The 16619-nt window shown below is 42.8% G+C and overlaps 1 protein-coding gene across 6 annotated transcripts in view; it reads right to left on the bottom strand.

Moving 5' to 3' along the window:
• FYN (FYN proto-oncogene, Src family tyrosine kinase) overlaps positions 1-16619 on the bottom strand; it is a 139757-nt gene that overhangs the window by 53068 nt on the left and 70070 nt on the right. The window lies entirely within an intron of this gene.

The following is a 16619-nucleotide window of genomic DNA, read 5'->3' as shown; positions in this document are numbered from 1 at the left end:
TAGAAGGCTTCGTAATAAACAAAAAGCTTAAAGGGAATTTTGTATTAGAATATTCATATGGGGAATAAATTTGCTACCAGCGGGTTCTAATCTAGCAAAGGTGGAAAATGCATTGGAACTAGAAACTAATCCAATCCAGATTACGAACAGGCAATTTTGTTTTGCTTTTTCAGCAATGAACTCTTATGGGCAATTAACCAGTAACTAACCCTTTACACCACAGGTTGTGATGTACTGTCTGTCTCCGCAAAGTTGTGAAAATAACAGTGCTTGATTTAAAAAGGATGCCCATCCGTGCAGTTTGGGTTATTAGACACGAAGCAGGAACTCCTGCAGGTGAGATCTACTGCCTGCATAAAGCTGGGGGTCAGGTGAGTGGTCACTGCATCAGACTGTGCTTTGTGTTTCCACTAAGAAACACTCACTCCCCTCTCAGGGTAGTAATCCTGGCAGCCTTCCTGCTCATGGCCTATAGAATGCCTCCAGGGGAAACCCCAACTTTTTGGGGCTAAGGTGCCATCTAAGTACGGACGACATCCAATTGTCCGTTTTCTGCAGGATCTGCAGGCAGCCGTCTCTGAATTCCCAGCACCTGGCTCCACACAAAACCTCGCTGTGCAAAGCTCCTCACACTGAGATGTCAAGGAAACAATTTTTAGGAAACCAATGGGAGATATTACAGATCTACCACTGAGAGAGTACCAGTGACTCCTTGTTTCAGCAATTCACTTTGCCTGCAGACTGCTACTGGGATCTAGTCCCAGGGATCTGCCTGGGATCCCATCCCGGGATCCCTCAGCCGCAGAAGGTGACCTCAGAGAATTAGGCTGAGGGAAGGAGTCCTCCATTCCTTACAGATATTTCCTCTCCTAACTTCACCCTTTCGGGATGAATTGATGTACTGGCTACCTTCTTCAGGAAAACATATTAGAGCCTTTAAGCGGGGTGAGTGGATGTGAGCACTGCTCCTGCAGGAGCACCTTCCTGCTCACTCGGGATATCCACACGACTTCTCCTTCCCCTTCATGCTGCTGAGGGAATTTTGTGCTGCCAAGAAAGCTTTTGGCTCTGCATCCCAAGGACAGGGTCTGGCAGGTGGGCTCCTAAGGACCACAAGATCAGCAGGGGGCCCTGGCTACCGAATTTGCTTCATCCCACAGCCTGCCAATATTTAATTCTGGTGGTTTTTAAGGATGCAGTGCAAGCTTTTGTCTGTGCTGCCTGTCATAACCTGGGCCTTTGGCCAGAAAGTATTAATCCTGTCAATGTGCAGGAGTGGGGAAGGCAGAGGAGTGTTTGAGTTGTGCCAGTTGCTGGCATCAGCTCATTTTAAGCTTCTGGAATGAACCCACTTATGACTGAATGCTGCAGTGTAAATTCTGCAAATAAAACAGATAAAATAATCTCAATTACTTGATCTCATCATTGGTTCATATATATGCCACTCTAGAGATTTACAAGGCATTATTTCATACAACATTTAATTATATTTAATTATGATTCTACAGATATTTCTCTGTTCAACAGGTGGGAAAAAAAACTGTTTTTCAAACTTCCAGTCACTTTCAGTAAGTGATGCCTGCTAAACCACAACATACATAGCATAGTAAAATCTCAGTGCTATGTTACAAACATAAAAAGAAACATCCCATCTTAAGCAAACTATTGTAGTACAAAACTTCTGCAGCGTGAATTAAAGCAAGAAAGCTTGTGAAAACTTCAGGGAGGAAGAAGGCCTGCCCAAGTGTGGTGTAAAAATAAATACATGCACATGCATTCACACCCCCCCCACCACCTGGTCTCTGCTGTACCTGCTATTCCTATCAACAGATCTCAAGACTCAAAACTCTGATTGGCAACTCTTTAGTAACTAAAAGAGCGAAAGTTTTGGGAAAGCTGATCCAAGAGTGAGGTTTCAGAGCTACTAATAAAGATGAATCAGTATCTGCTAATGTACAGTTTGAATTGTGCATTTTTGCGTCTTAATGCTTTCTGTCCTCCTGGATGCATTTTTCTCCCTCTTCCTCTGTCACAATCCCAGCTACATCCTACAGCATTAGGATGTTCTGTTAAGCACATGTCCAACTGTGTTTTTAAGCCTTGTAAAGGCTTGCTTATGTCAAAAGATGTACCATTACAAAGATCACACAGGCTAGACTCCACAAATGTATTTTTACAGATGAAGTAACTGTGGTAATCTTCCTAAACATAAATGATAAAAAACACATAGAAGCAAACAACTTTAATACATGGATTTGAAAAATCTTTTTGAAATATTAAGAAATAAGTCAGATGCAAGCCTTGTCCTTTTACTCCAGACACACAGAAAAGGAATTAAATGGGAGAATGTGAGACTAACCATCCCATCTACCTTTGTAAGTCACCCAGACCAGACGCAGAAATGCTATGGAAGTTAATGCAATGAACCTCAGAAGTGTCACTTTCACAAATCTCAAGAGGCATCATTGACCCGAGGCTGGCTGCAGTTTCTGCCCCAATTCCAGTTTAATGTATTCCAGTTTGACCCTCAAGCGACAGTGCTGCTCGAGAACACGCTAAGAAACAAATGCAGGCAATTGCTTTGACATAATTCTTTTGGACGCAGGCAGATCGAATGTGCTGATGTCAACAGAAACCAGAAAAGAGTTTTACCCGACCTCCTTTTCTCACTGAAGAAAACAATAGGAGAAAACATAGCACAACCCAAAACATAGCCAAACACATGCCCACCTCTCAGCAGCAAAACTAATACATCCTGTCTAATAAAGGGAGAACCAAGACAAACGTATCATTTGGATGTATACAGGGCATTTAATTTATAGCTTAAATTTACCTGACTTGTATGTATAATTGGCTCCTTGCACATAACACACATGAAACATCTGTTCTGTAGAGGATATTAATCCACAACCCCAGGAACAGCGTAATTCAGTCCTTTATGGCCATTGGACGTTCAAAAGAGTTCCTAACATAGTACCCTCACCTTGAAGCAAACTGTTCTTCTTCCTTCTCTCTTACTCTTCTAAAATTCAGGGGATTGCATGGACCTGCTTTCAATCCGACTGTCAGGATGAAAATTTCCTGCCTTGCCATTCATTTAAATGCCCAGGCTTTAGCAACTTCGAGGCTGCATAGTTCGATATCAGAGAACATTGAGGCAACACTGATAGGGACTGCAAGAATACTAACTGAGCATATTTTTTTCCAAGGGAAAGATGAATTACAGTAGGAAACCAGATCAAGGAAGCCACGATGACTCTTGAGAATAAAAGATTAAACTAAAGATTTTCTTCTCTACCTGGTTGCTGTTGCTCCTGAAATAACTTTTTTATTAAAGGAAAAGAAAAAAAACATACATCAATGGTATGGTTTTTCAGAACTCGTAAGGGAAAATACCAGGGTTGTATGTGGCTCGTCCCTCAACTTTATACAATGAAAACAGAAGAAGCAGATCCCAAGCTCATTCCCTCCACCCTCTTTTACTTCATCTCCAAAGAAATTCTTCTACCTCTGCTACTCGCAATTTTCCTTTTCTTCTGTTCCTCCAGGTCCCCATCAACTCCGTGCAGACAGATTGTCTGTAATGGTATCACGCAAAAACCAGATGAGGTCCTCAAGACTTCCCCTTTCTGTGTGCCTAGAGTGCTTCCAAGAAGAGAAAGTCTTGTGAAGAAATGTACTCTTACTTCCCTTTTCGGCAGCTACTTGTGTGAGTCACTCTACCACAATAAAAGTCCGCATTGCTATCTGACCACAATGAAGACAGAGATAAAAATTACCATTTTTAGTGTCCATAAGAAGCATGGTCTCCGAGAGAAGACTGATCCTGTGTTACAGCCACTGAAACTACTTGATCTAGAATGACAAGTCACCCTACACAAAGAAAAACCAAACTTTTGTCTTTCTTCATCTCTCACCCTTTATGTGATCTGCTCCCAAAATGTGGTCACAAAGCATGGTCCACACTTTGGCTGATGATCAAAGTCTGCAGGACCTTTTCAGCTTTGTTGGGACCTGTGTAAATGTTGTGATGTTCAGGGAATAAGAGTTTTAAGACCACCAATCATTAGGAATTATCAAACACTTTAGTCCCTGGAGCATGTGGTGTCCTGCTCCTTGCGTAATCTTCCAGAGAGAAAACTTTGGAATCACTGTGCTAGAGAGTCAGAGGAAAAAGGCTGATCAAAAACGTGACTGAATGTCATAATGAATTCCTTTAATTTCTCATGCTGTCATGTTATATTTTTTTAAAGCATTTGTCAAGATGCAAAAGTATGGCTGAAACATTTTTTTAATACTAGCAATGAGAAGGAGGCTTTAACGAAAATAAAAGTTTACTATCTACCTTGACTTCTGTAAGGTCTTTGACACAGTTCCATACAACATCATGTCTCTAAATTGGAGAGCTATGGATTTAATGGATGGGCTATTTGATGGATAAGGAATTGGCTGGATGGCCACATCCAAAGACTTGCAGTTAACGTCTCAATGTCCAAATGGGGATCAGTAACAAGCGGTGTCCCTCAAGGGTTGATACTGGGACTGGTACTGTTCATATCTTTATTAACGAGATAGACAGTGGGATTGAATGCAACCTCAGTAAGTCTGCAGATGACACCAAGCCAAGTGCTGCAGCTGATACACTTGAGGGAAGGGATGCCATCCAGAGGGACTTTGACAGGCTTGAGGAGTGTGACACTGTGAACCTCATGAAGTTCAACAAGGCCAAGTGCAAGGTCCTGAACCTGGGTCGGTGCAATCACCAGTATCTGCACAAACTGAGGGATGAAGTGATGGAGAGAAGCCCTGACGAGAAGGACTTGGGGACAATGGTGGATGAAAAACTGGACATAAGCTGGCAATGCGCACTCGCAGCCCAGAAAGCCAACTGTGTCCTGGGCTGCATCAAAAGAAGCGTGGCCAGCAGGTCAACAGAGGTGATTCTCCTCCTTAATCCACTCATGAGACCCCACCTGGAGTAGTGTGTCCAGTTCTGGGGTCCTCAGCACAAGACCTTGGACCTGCTAGAGTGAGTCCAGAGGAGGGCCACAAAAATGGTCAGAGGGCTGGAGCATCTCTCCTATGAAGACAGGCTGAGACAGTTGGGGTTGTTCAGCCTGGAGAAGAGAAGGCTCCAAGGAGACATAAGGTCTTTCAATACTTGATGGAGGCTTATTAGAAAGATGGGAGAGAGACTTTTTACCAGGTCCTGTAGTGAGAGGACAAGGGGAAACAGTTTTAAACTGACAGAGGGTGGATTTAGATTGGACATAGGAAGAATTTTTTTACGATGAAGATGGTGAGTCAATGAAACAGGTTGCCCAGAGAAGTTGCAGATGCTCCAACATTGTAAATGTTTAACTTTAGCCAGGGCTTTGTGTAACCTGGTCTAGTGGAAGATGTCCTTGCCCAGGGCAGGGGTGTAGGACTAGATGATCTTTAAAAGTCCTTCCAACCCAAACCATTCTATGATTGACGATTCTGTTATTAAATTGGCTTCCCACCTCCATGACACTTATCACAATACAGAGACAATGCAGTTAGCGCAGCTAGGACGTAATGGTGCTGTAAGACAACTTGTGGAACAGGATTACAAACCAGTATTACTATAGACAGAGGTAAATAAAGCACCTGCACTCTAGCATTAAGGCACATGAAAAAGAGAAGTTACCCACATGATTTTCTCTAAATGCATAGATATTACAAAACAAAAAGCAAGAAGCAAATACACCCATATCTTTACATTGCCATTTGTATGAAGAGTTGAAGTTTATTGTTTCTTCCATACTGTAAAGCTACAGCTGTTATGACAATCACAGCAGTTATTATGTAGTTCACGCTCACTATCTTTTCAGAGCACAAGAGATCCAATCATCTGCAGGCTTCAAACATTTCCTTTTAAACATGCTCGCCTAATATGACTCCAGTTTTCAGTGACAGTAGATTATCAGTTGTTTGGCTCCTGCAGGCAGTTACAATATTTTTACAACAGGAAATGTGTATTCCATACCTAAGAAGACTACACTTACAAGAAATAATGCAGGAAAGGAAAGTGATCTAATTTCTGCTGTGCTTCCTTCCTTCTGCAGCGTGCTGCATTGAGATGTTTGTTCCAAAACACAGATATTAGTTCAAGGCCAAGATTTTATTTACTCTGATCCTACAAAACAAGCCTGCAGCTAAACTGCAATTCAAACACCTCAGGCTGTTGTACTGCAGTCACATTTATGTAAGTGATTTAGGTAAGTGGGTTTAAAATTTATCTCTTCAAGGTTATTGAGCCTGCCTTGTCCATGGCTGGTAATTTTTGTGTCAATGACATAGTTTTAACCCCCCTGTGAATTAAGAACACTTCCCGAAGATGCAAACAGTACATCAAGCAGGAAGCATCAACTTTGAAGGGTCTTTGTTGTGGTCCTGACCCTCAATATTACAGACTCTAAGAAAATGGCCATTCTGCTGCATTTAGGGAAACAGCACAACACCTCCATGAAGCACTGCACCCATCCATGGATGTTACCCACCTACCACTGCCAAACAAAGAAACCTGACTGACTGCTATGCTTCACTTCTCTGCTTTTGCAAAACCAGTTTTTAATTCAGAAAGTCTGAGGTAGCTTTTTAAGAGAAGACTTTAAAGCATTCTCTTATACTTATCCCATTTATTACTGTGACCAACAATAGATGTATATAATAAATAGATGTATATAATAAATTATAAATGGCCACATGCAACTGCCTCCTGTCTGCAAGCTAAAAGCTGGCAAGAAACTCTATACCGCTTTGGTGCCAAATCTGCGTCAGGCATGTTGGTGAATCTGGGGAGTTTTGAGCACCAGCAGATTTGCAAGCTGACCGATCAGTGCCGACTGCTCATTGCCGGAGCTCTTAGGCAGGGTCAGGAAAGGAGAGGACTCTGAACTGGATTGCATAGCTGTAGAATTAACATCCAGGGTTCATTTGTCTCTATCTTCCATTAAAAACCATCAAACCTTTAAAACCCTCCCCACTATATCCTGTATTTTTGGTGAGCTGACAGCACTTACTCTTTCGTATTTATGTGCTAGAGACTTAGGGGAGTTAAAAATATACACAAAATCAAGGGACACTTCAAAAAGTTATGTTTGTTTTGTTTATGATGTGAGTAGTGTACTCTTCTGTCAAGGCAATATTGACTCTGAAATGCAGAAGATTTCCCCACGGCTGGGCTGGAGCTTCTGCCTTTTGTCTGCATTTGGGTACCTAACCATCTTCAGTGAAGATTTTCTTGAGCGTGAAGAATGAGGCTGCATGTTTTCTTTTGTATATATTTTTTCAGAGCAGTTTTTCAGATGCCAGGAGCATAAATGTAAGTGAAAGAAAACAGTCCCAACTTTGTGAGCTTCCCAGCACTATATTTTGTGTGCTAGTGCTTTTGTTTTCTTGCAAGTTCAGCATTGCTTTAATGGCAGCACCCTGGATTCCCCCTGCCCCCAAACAAGTGATACATATTAGTACATCTGTTTTCTCTGTAAAGTCTTTTTGCATTCTTTGCAGGGCACAGGAAGGATGTGGGCTCCTTTTCACATTCAAATGAGGCAAATTAGCCTTTGCCTGGTTCCTACAGTATAATGCTTATTTTACATTTAAGCGTGAGAAAAGGGGAGGAAATAAAACCCAATGCGTTAGGTGGCTTAGATGTTTCATTTTGGTACAAGCCTCACTCAGCCTTCTTTTGCGAACTGCTTTCCACGGGACGTAATTTCAGGATGGGGTTCAAAAGTTTAATCATGTAAAGTGACTGAATAGTTTGCACAAAGAAGCAGCAGCCACAGAAATGTTGAACGTGAGAAAAAAGCTGAAAATGCCAACCTGAATCAGCAGGGCTCAAGCAATCCAGGAGATTCCTGAAGAGCATCGATGGCAACTTCTTCAGACAGGTGACCAAAGAGTCAATAATGGGAAACGCTATCCTGGACCTTACACATGCAAACAAGCACTGACCATGAGATGGTGGATGGTCTTTTTTCCAAAAAGATGGATCACAATCCTGGACTTCAGGAGAGCAGACTTTGGCCTCTTCAGGGATCTGCTTAGAAGAACCTCGTGGGATACAGCCCTGGAGAAAATGGGGTCCAGGAGACATAATTGATTTTCAAGGATCACCTCCTGTGAGCTCCAGAAGGGTCCATCTCAATATGCAGGGAGTCAAGCACAGGCAACAGGAGGCCCACATGGACGAACAAGGAGATTCTGACTAAACTCAAACAGGAAAAAAGATGGAAGCATGGTCAGATAGGGTTAGGAAAGCCAAAGTCCACCTGGAGCTGAACCCAGTGAGGGTTGTCAAAAGCAGCAAGAAGGGTTTTCACAGGTATTATCAGCAGCAAAAAGACGACTAGGGAAAATGTGGGCCTGCTGCTGAATGGGGCATTAGTGGTGTACCCCTGAAGTCGATACTGTGGCCAATACTGTTTAACCTCTTCATTAATGATCTATATGATGGTAGACAATACATCCTTAGAAGGTTTGAGAGGAGTAGTTGATACCCAAGGTGGTTTTGCTGCCATTCGCAGGTACCTTGACAGGCTGGAGAAATGAGCCAACAGGAACTTTACGAAGTTCAACAAAGCGAAAAATACAAAGTCCTGTGCTTGGGAAAGAATAACCCCATGCTGGGGGGTGCATGATGGGGGCTGACCAGTTAGAAAGCAGCTCTGTGGGAGAAAATCTGTGTGTCCCAGTGGACACGAACATGAGCCAGTAATCACAGAACCACAGAATGGTAGGGGTTGAAAGGGACCTTCAGAGATCATCTAGCCCAACCCCCCTGCCAAAGCAGGTTCACCTAGAGCAGGTTGGACAGGTTTTGAATATCTCCAGAGTCCCTTATAGCAAAGAAGGCCATCAGTGTCCAGGCCTGCATTAGATACAGTATTTTCAGCAGGATGAGGGAGGTTCCCTTTACACAGCACTGGTGAGGCATGTCTGGAGTGCTGCTTACAGTTTGGGCCTCCCTGAAATTTTGGGGCACCCCAGTACAGAAAAGACATGATCTTACTCAAGCGGGTCCAGCAAAGGGCCACAGAGACGTTTAAGAGTTTGGAGTATCTCTCCTATGAGGAAAGGCTGAGAGAGCTGGGACTGTTCAGCTCAGAGAAGAGAAGGCTCAGGGGGATCTTATTAATGTGTACAGACACCTGATGGGAGGCAGCAAAGAAGACAAGGCAAGACCTCTCAGTGGTACTCAATAACAGGCAAGAGGCAGTGGTCACAAATTAAAATACAGGAAATGCCACTTAAACACAAGAAAAAAAACCCTTTTTTACTGTAAAGGTGTTGAACGCTGCAACAGGCTGGCCAGAGAGGCTGTGGAGTCACCGTTGCTGGAGATACTCAAAATTTCTAACTGCACATGGCTCTGAGATAACAACTTTAAACTGACCCTGCTTTGAGCAGGGGGTTTGGACTAGATGATTTCCAGAGGCCCTTTCTAACCACAGCGATTTGTGATTCTGTCAGGTCATACTCAGGCCTGCTGCACTCATTCTTTCCCTCCTTTTAGAAACTAGAGACAAATGCAACAATTAAGTAATGTAACAAAAACACTGTACACATTTTGCAGGGAAATGGTGTTGTTCAAATTCCTGCTTTTTTTGGAACCTGTGCTCTCATCCAAGTGGTAAAGCTAAGAGATGGCATGCAAGAAGCGCCGAACAAGTGCTTGGTAAACTGTGATTTAGTTAGCACTAGGTGGAAATTCAGGGCACACTCTTTATGCTACAGCAACTTCTCGCACACTTAATCATGCTATGCGTGAGGTAACATACTCCATATACAGGGAAGCAGTACGTTGCTGTAAATTTACACTTGGCTTTACTAATGGCAACCTCCCAGGGCAAACAAGCCCTTAGTTCTGGTCACAGTCATGTGCCAGGTTTGACTGAGAAAGCTGGAAGAAGTTTTGACGCACCTGCTAATGCATGGAAGTGCTTTCTCCAGCTCTGCTGCCATCCTCGTCCACAATTCTGGGATGGATGAACTGTGGCTCTGGTCGGCCATGGTCCAGCAACCGATGGTCTGCGCGCTTGGTCTGAGGACCTGCAAGATCCACGTCCCAAGTCCCTGTTCTGCTCACAAACTACCTCCTGAAATCAGTTACTTGTTGTTTCTTCTTGATTTTCCCTCTGTTCTGACCTGAGTCACTGTACAATGACCTCTTTTCTGGTCCTGCATGAGCACAGCCCTGCCACAGCCTCCCACTCACCCCCATGGGAGCCCTGAAGCCTCCTCCGGCTGCAACAGGGAGGCCACGGAGGAGGAGCAAGAGTTCCTACTGCCTCAGAGCTGACACTGGTTTTCCAGACACCTGGCTGTCCAAAACACACAAGCGCCTACTGTTCTCACCCACCTCTCTCCCCTTTAAAGCCAAAGGCATCCAAATTGATTAGTCTTGCAGCATACAACAGAACAGCGACACCATTATGTGTATCGGCCTGAACTCCCCTTCTCCTTCAAGGTCTCTCCTTAAAACAGCAGTGCAAAGCTCCAGCTCAAAGACCTAGAGTAAAGATAATCGGGTCTGGATTTAGATCCAGACTTCCACCAAAGCCTGAGCTTGCTTGGTGTCAGGCTCTCGCTGTCCTCAAGCCGTAAGAACAACGAGGCTGCTTGATTGGAGCCTGATGCCTTTAAACTGTTTTACTTAAAAGTGTTGCACCAAAGGGGTACATAGAGGGGCCTGAATAATTCAGGAAGTTCTCGAAAACAATGTAAGTGAAAATTTATTTTTGGCATGATAGGAACAGCCAGTTTCTCTCTGCTGAGGCATCCATAGCACTTTTAATCCATAATTTCCATTGTAGCCTCTTCAAATAATGAGATTTGTTATTCCCGTCACATGCCCTTTCTGAAGACGCTGGGAGGGTGTGGGAGAGGGAAGAGAGAAAATTAGTTATCAGTCACCACTTGCCAAGAGTAGATTAAGCACTCAGGAGTTATACATTCATGTATAAATGACTCAAGGGAGTTTCATTTATTCCTTCTCTTCTACCTTATACTTTTTTCCTCCTGTCCTACAGCCCTTGTTCCCCTGTTGTACTCGGTCACAACCCGCCTGCAATGGACAAGTTGGAGAGTGGTGAACGATTCTGGATTTTTCCCCCTTCACCATGAGATTTCATTTGGACTCTCTTTCCCAGACCTCAGAGCATGCCCGATTTCTGGGAGCAGAACAGAGAACAAGAACAGAGTTAATCTTTAGTGATGTGATAAAAATCACTCTCACACAGGCAACTGGGGAAAGATTTCAAAAGAGGTGTTGTGCCAAGCAAAACCTGAAATTGAAGCCAGCCCACACCTTCCTGCTCATAGACACAGCTCACTCATTTTCTCCCCAGCACTCCTTCTTCTCTACTAATGCTACCTGGTACTAACGTGTAAGTCACCACTGAGTGTATCCTCACACCAAAATGTGCTGTGCTTTGAAAGACGCCCCTATTTCCATAACAAAAACAGATTATTTTTTTTTTTTAATTATAGTTCGTAAAAGCACATTAAGCAAACAAATTGGAGAAATGGGAGAGGAGAATAGGACACATGGATATTTGATGGCTCTGGTGCAATCTGAGATGGAGAGGAGTGGGCAGGTGAGCCGAGCAGCTGGGAAGGGAGGGAAGGAGGGGGCAGCAGGAGATGCGGAAAGGGCTAGCAGCTTGCACTCTTAAATGCCAGAGTGCCAGCTGGCAGCTACGTGTTGCTGGTTGCGTGTGGGCTGTGAATATAATAGAAGAGATGAGCCTTTAGGGGAGGAGCTGTCTGATAAATCATTAATGAATGAAAATATGAAGTAATCTGTCTGCCTAGGAGGCAGAATCGTCTAATGATGAGGATGGTGGACTAGGAAGCCGGAGATGAGGTTCCTATCTCACCCACAAGACCGCTGGCACACCAGCTCCTTTTGCTGTGCGTAAGAAGATACACCCAGCCTCCTTACATCGAAGGGCTGCTTTCTTAAAATCATCACGGAAAACCCATGACCTAGATGAAAACGTGATAGTAAAATTTCCAGCGCCCTTTGTGAAAACTGCACCCCCTGCTCCTCTTTTGTCACAGGCAGCGCACAAAGAAACAGTATCACTTCTCAGAGAGCTTTCAGTAAAACAGGAGATTTGTCAAAGCCATAACAAAACCTATTATGACCTTTTGCCGGCACTGGTGGCATTTAATTCTAAATCGATTAACTACACACACAGTACTAATTACCCATGCGTATTTTTCAGCAATCAGACTATTGGTTGGAAACGCGAGGGTATGTCTGTGTGTGGACAGGGACACTGTGCTTTTTCTGTGCTCTCCGAAATGAAGAGGAAAAAGCTCAAGAAATGACGTTGAAAGGTGCATTAGTGTTTATAGAGAGAGCTGCAGGGGCACCAGACACAGGCCGTCGGGAAGCGATGAGGTTGTCGGAGGAAGTGGCAGGGGGTTAGCGCGGTTTGTTCTGCACAAAGCCCTAGTAGGATGTGTCGTGCAGCACAAAATCAATACGGACCCTGCATGAAAAGATAATCGTTGGTTTTGTACAATTCTTAGGCTGATTTGGAAAGATCTTCACAAAGGTGATTCCCAACTTCTGTGAAACCTTTAACTGTCCTCTCTTTACTCTGTCTTAAAACCCCCTAAATGTTCAGGGATTAAAATAGTTCTAAAATAAACACCTCAGATAGATACGGCACAAATCAGTGCAAACCCATCTATTGTTGGAGCTTTTGTGGGATATGAGATACAAGTGCTTTATCAATAAGTGTACTTAAAATAATGATTTTCCAGAGTAGATTGCAGCAGAAATCATAAATAGAAGACACATATGGCCATGACAGAGCCTATGCATACAGGAACTTAACCAAGCACCTGAGCAGATCTGTAGAGTTTCACTGCATACCTACTTGCGGCAGTGAAGTCCAGTTTAATTATCCTGCCAAACACCCCTGAGCCACAACAAGGTTATTACCGTTTACCAAAGGACCTGCTCAGGCAATTTTACAAGGAAATTGCCTGTGCCTAATCTAATTGCTAAGAAGTAGCTAAAATTACCTTAGACCTGGAAATACCAACAAAGAAGCAGGAAGCTCCAAAAGGTTCAAGAAGCTTCACAAGGCTGTTCCTGTAAATCACAGCTGCGGCGATTTGAGCTCCCTGGAGAGACTCCCAGTCAGAGCCAGTCACTGTTTTCCACTCAAAGCAAACATAACGGAGGTGAGATGACTTACAGTCCACAAAAGTATGATTTCTGACATACATAAGCCTTCTACCGGTTACTGAATACATTTACATGATGATGTCACACAGATTTAAATAATCTGCAGCGTCAGTCTGCAATTTGCAAACCATATCTTTAACAGCCTTTGCAAAAGATTTAACTGGTCTCCACTGAAGAATCTTATTTTTCATGCTTTTGTTTAATCATAAAATGAGCAACATCTATAAAATTCAATGAACGGATTGAGATGGCTTAGATGGTTCCAGACCCTTGCAGGAAAACAGTACACAACATCAGAAGGAATTACTTCTGTAAATTACAGAAAGTTTAATTGGAGACTGCTGGACATGTTAAGCTACAGTCAAGCTTGTTAGTACAGTAAACCTACAGTATTACCTGCCAAATAACCACAGAAGTACATGTGGAAAATCACTTTTTAGTTTATGTCCAAACTGACCAAGAACAGATTTCTCTCGGTGCCGTTACCAACAGCTACTTAGACACGTTGTGTGGACTGTCATGATTTTGACTTGCGTACTGCCTGCTATTTTGCTCATGTGTTCTGTGTTTAAAAAAAAAGGGAAAAATAAAAAAAAGCTCCCTTCACACTCCACCACTCCACTGACATAGATGAGCCGAGGACAGATGACCTGGATTCAAACTGGTTAAATACAAGAAAGGGCAAGTCGCGAGCAGACAAAGCAAGCTCCAAGGGGATTTCTCTCAGACTTTCACAGTTTTCTGGTGCTTCAACCAACCCTGACTTGCAGAGCATATTAAATTTGCTGCTCTCCCTGTCCAATATCATTAGAGAACTGTCTGTCAAAGAACAGATTTCTACCAAAGATGGTTATCAACCTGAAGAAACTACACAAGCAATTGTCAACCGTGCATAGAGTGTCTTCGTCCTCCACTATGGAACTGAAGATTTATTTATATCTCTCTATATATTATTTCCCCACCCCTATTTTCTTGTTTTAAATAAGGAAAATTCTTGTCCGGGTGATAAGTAGAAGCATCTCCAACCCAGAACAGCCTAGAGCTACACCTTAAAGCTCCTGAAATTTATCCCAGGCGTAGGAGATCCAAAAGAAAAAGAAGATAGCAAGACATTGACTATATTCATGGGTAGCTTCTAAAGGAGCTATATTCTGAGAAAAAAATACTGTGAGAATAGCTGGTTACAATGGAATTGAGGGCAGCAGTGATAATTTGACATAAAAATTCTCTACACAGCAGCACTCTTACAGTTCCTGCTGAAGCAGGATGGTGGCCTGGAATGGTACTGGTCTCTCATAGTATTGAAGAAGACTTTTCTTAAAGAAGAAGAGGTGGTTAAAAGTCATGGCTTATGATTTTTTTTTTCCTTTAATCAGAAGTACAACTTGGGAAATATTTAATACAGTAATAGAAACTTTTGATGATAAGCAACACAAATATTTAATACAGCAATTAGAAGTCCCCAGCAATACAGGTGACTTTCAACGATGTCTCAAATATATGCCTTAAAGAAAAAACATAATTTGATTTCTGGAGACTTAAAGGTGCTGTAAAAGGGGTCTTGCAGGTCTGTTACTGGAGTAACAGGTCTGCGTTTCCTACAAAATTTAAAACTCAGGTCTCATACATTCACCCAAATCATCCATGCATAAAAGCATGGGTAAAAGCAGACGCACGTTTGGTGACCTACACTGGATGGGGAAAGCAAAATAACAACAACGATTGAGTGTGAGATCTTCCCAAAGACCGCTCCTTGCCTGTGCACAGTGAGCAGCTCGAGTACTTTGGTCTTTCTGCCTGGAAACGGAGCTCCTTTCTCAGACTTCTGCCCAACATCCACCTTCTGAAATGTCTTTCTGCGTACTATGCAACACACAGTGCTTTCGCACGCTGCTGCAAGAGATACTAGATGAAGGATGCTACATCTTCTTCTGAGCATGAGCCACGTCAAACTCCTCAGAGCAAGACAGGAGCCACAGTTACGTGCAAGATTCACTATTGTTGATAATAGTCAATGGCATATTCCACACGCATGACCAGACAAGTTCCTCCAACTAACTGCTTCTGGATAACATCTACACCACGTGCAGAGGATGACACACACGTGGAAGGCACATGCCGTGCTAACACAGAAAGGATGAATACTTTAGTATCAACATGCAAGAATTCTGCTTTACACTAGCTATGCAGCTTGTGTCTTCAGCATGCTCTTACTTCCTTGGGGTTAGTAAGCAGCCCCTGGATTCAACGCAAGCTTTTCTTCTGCTTTGTCAGCTTTGAATAGTGTTCTCTGACATGTGAAACACTTGTCTTATAGAGTCTAATCCAGAAAAGAAAACGAATGTATATACTGTCATTTACAACTGTGCATGCTAATCCCCCCAACAACATCTAATGACATACAGGAAAGCTGGTGGTTAGGCTCAAACTAAACCTCCCTGTGTAATTACAGTCAATTAGAGGGCAAAACTCAAGAGCAAAACATTTAAAAAAGCAAATGGTATGATCTTGGGCTCCTGCAAAAGCATTTAGCATATACCAAAATGGCCACAGTGGATCTCTTAAAAATAAGACTGTGGATGCTGCATAGTCTTCCTAGCCAAAAAATATGCGATTTCACTCATATACAATTTTTTTTCCTGTGTGTTTTGACACATTTGGCGTAATTACCATGGTAGAAAACAATGAGAAGTCTACAGCATCTATGAGTTGTCAATCTCTATGTTTTCTATATATCTACAGATGTATTTGGAGATATGCTGCTCTACAGACAGAGCAGAATTTCATGTAATGGATCTTCCATCAGCCTCTGTCTTACAAGAATAAAGACACGTAGTTGCCTAAATATTTAACATCAAAGGACGTAAATGGAAAGAAATGCGGAGAAAAGGGGATTATGTTTGCTGGTAAACGGCATGCAGAGAGAGACTGATGCCTCAATATTGAAGAATTAGCCGAGAGGGGGAAAATGGACAACTCCTAAGTGTCATACACAACCAACAACTACCACAGCAAAATGAGGACTTCCCTAAACTGATGACTCAGTCCAACTACAGCTGACTAGACCCAGAATCCATCACAGCGATGGGTGCTGGTGCACTGATGCAACCACTACCTTTAAGTATACTGTACTATAATTTGGCGTATGTTACCACTGAAAAAAAGGGAAACTTTTAACTTTTAATAAGCAGCAAAAGAGGGCAAAGAAATGACCTAAACGCCTGTTTCTGAAGCGGGCAGTGGAAGTTTCTTTTCACAGGCTCTTCTTTCTAACTACCGTCTTAACTGCATGAACGGGAAGGTTTGTTAACCAGGGAACAAAGCAGTTAACAATTCAGATCACATCTAAGATCTACGTATATTTTCTAACTAATAATTTTAC

This window comes from Larus michahellis, chromosome 3, assembly GCF_964199755.1.
Source record: "Larus michahellis chromosome 3, bLarMic1.1, whole genome shotgun sequence".
NCBI classification, from domain to species: domain Eukaryota; kingdom Metazoa; phylum Chordata; class Aves; order Charadriiformes; family Laridae; genus Larus; species Larus michahellis.
Note: the sequence above shows the minus strand (reverse complement) of the source record. Positions and strands in the feature narration are given on the sequence as shown.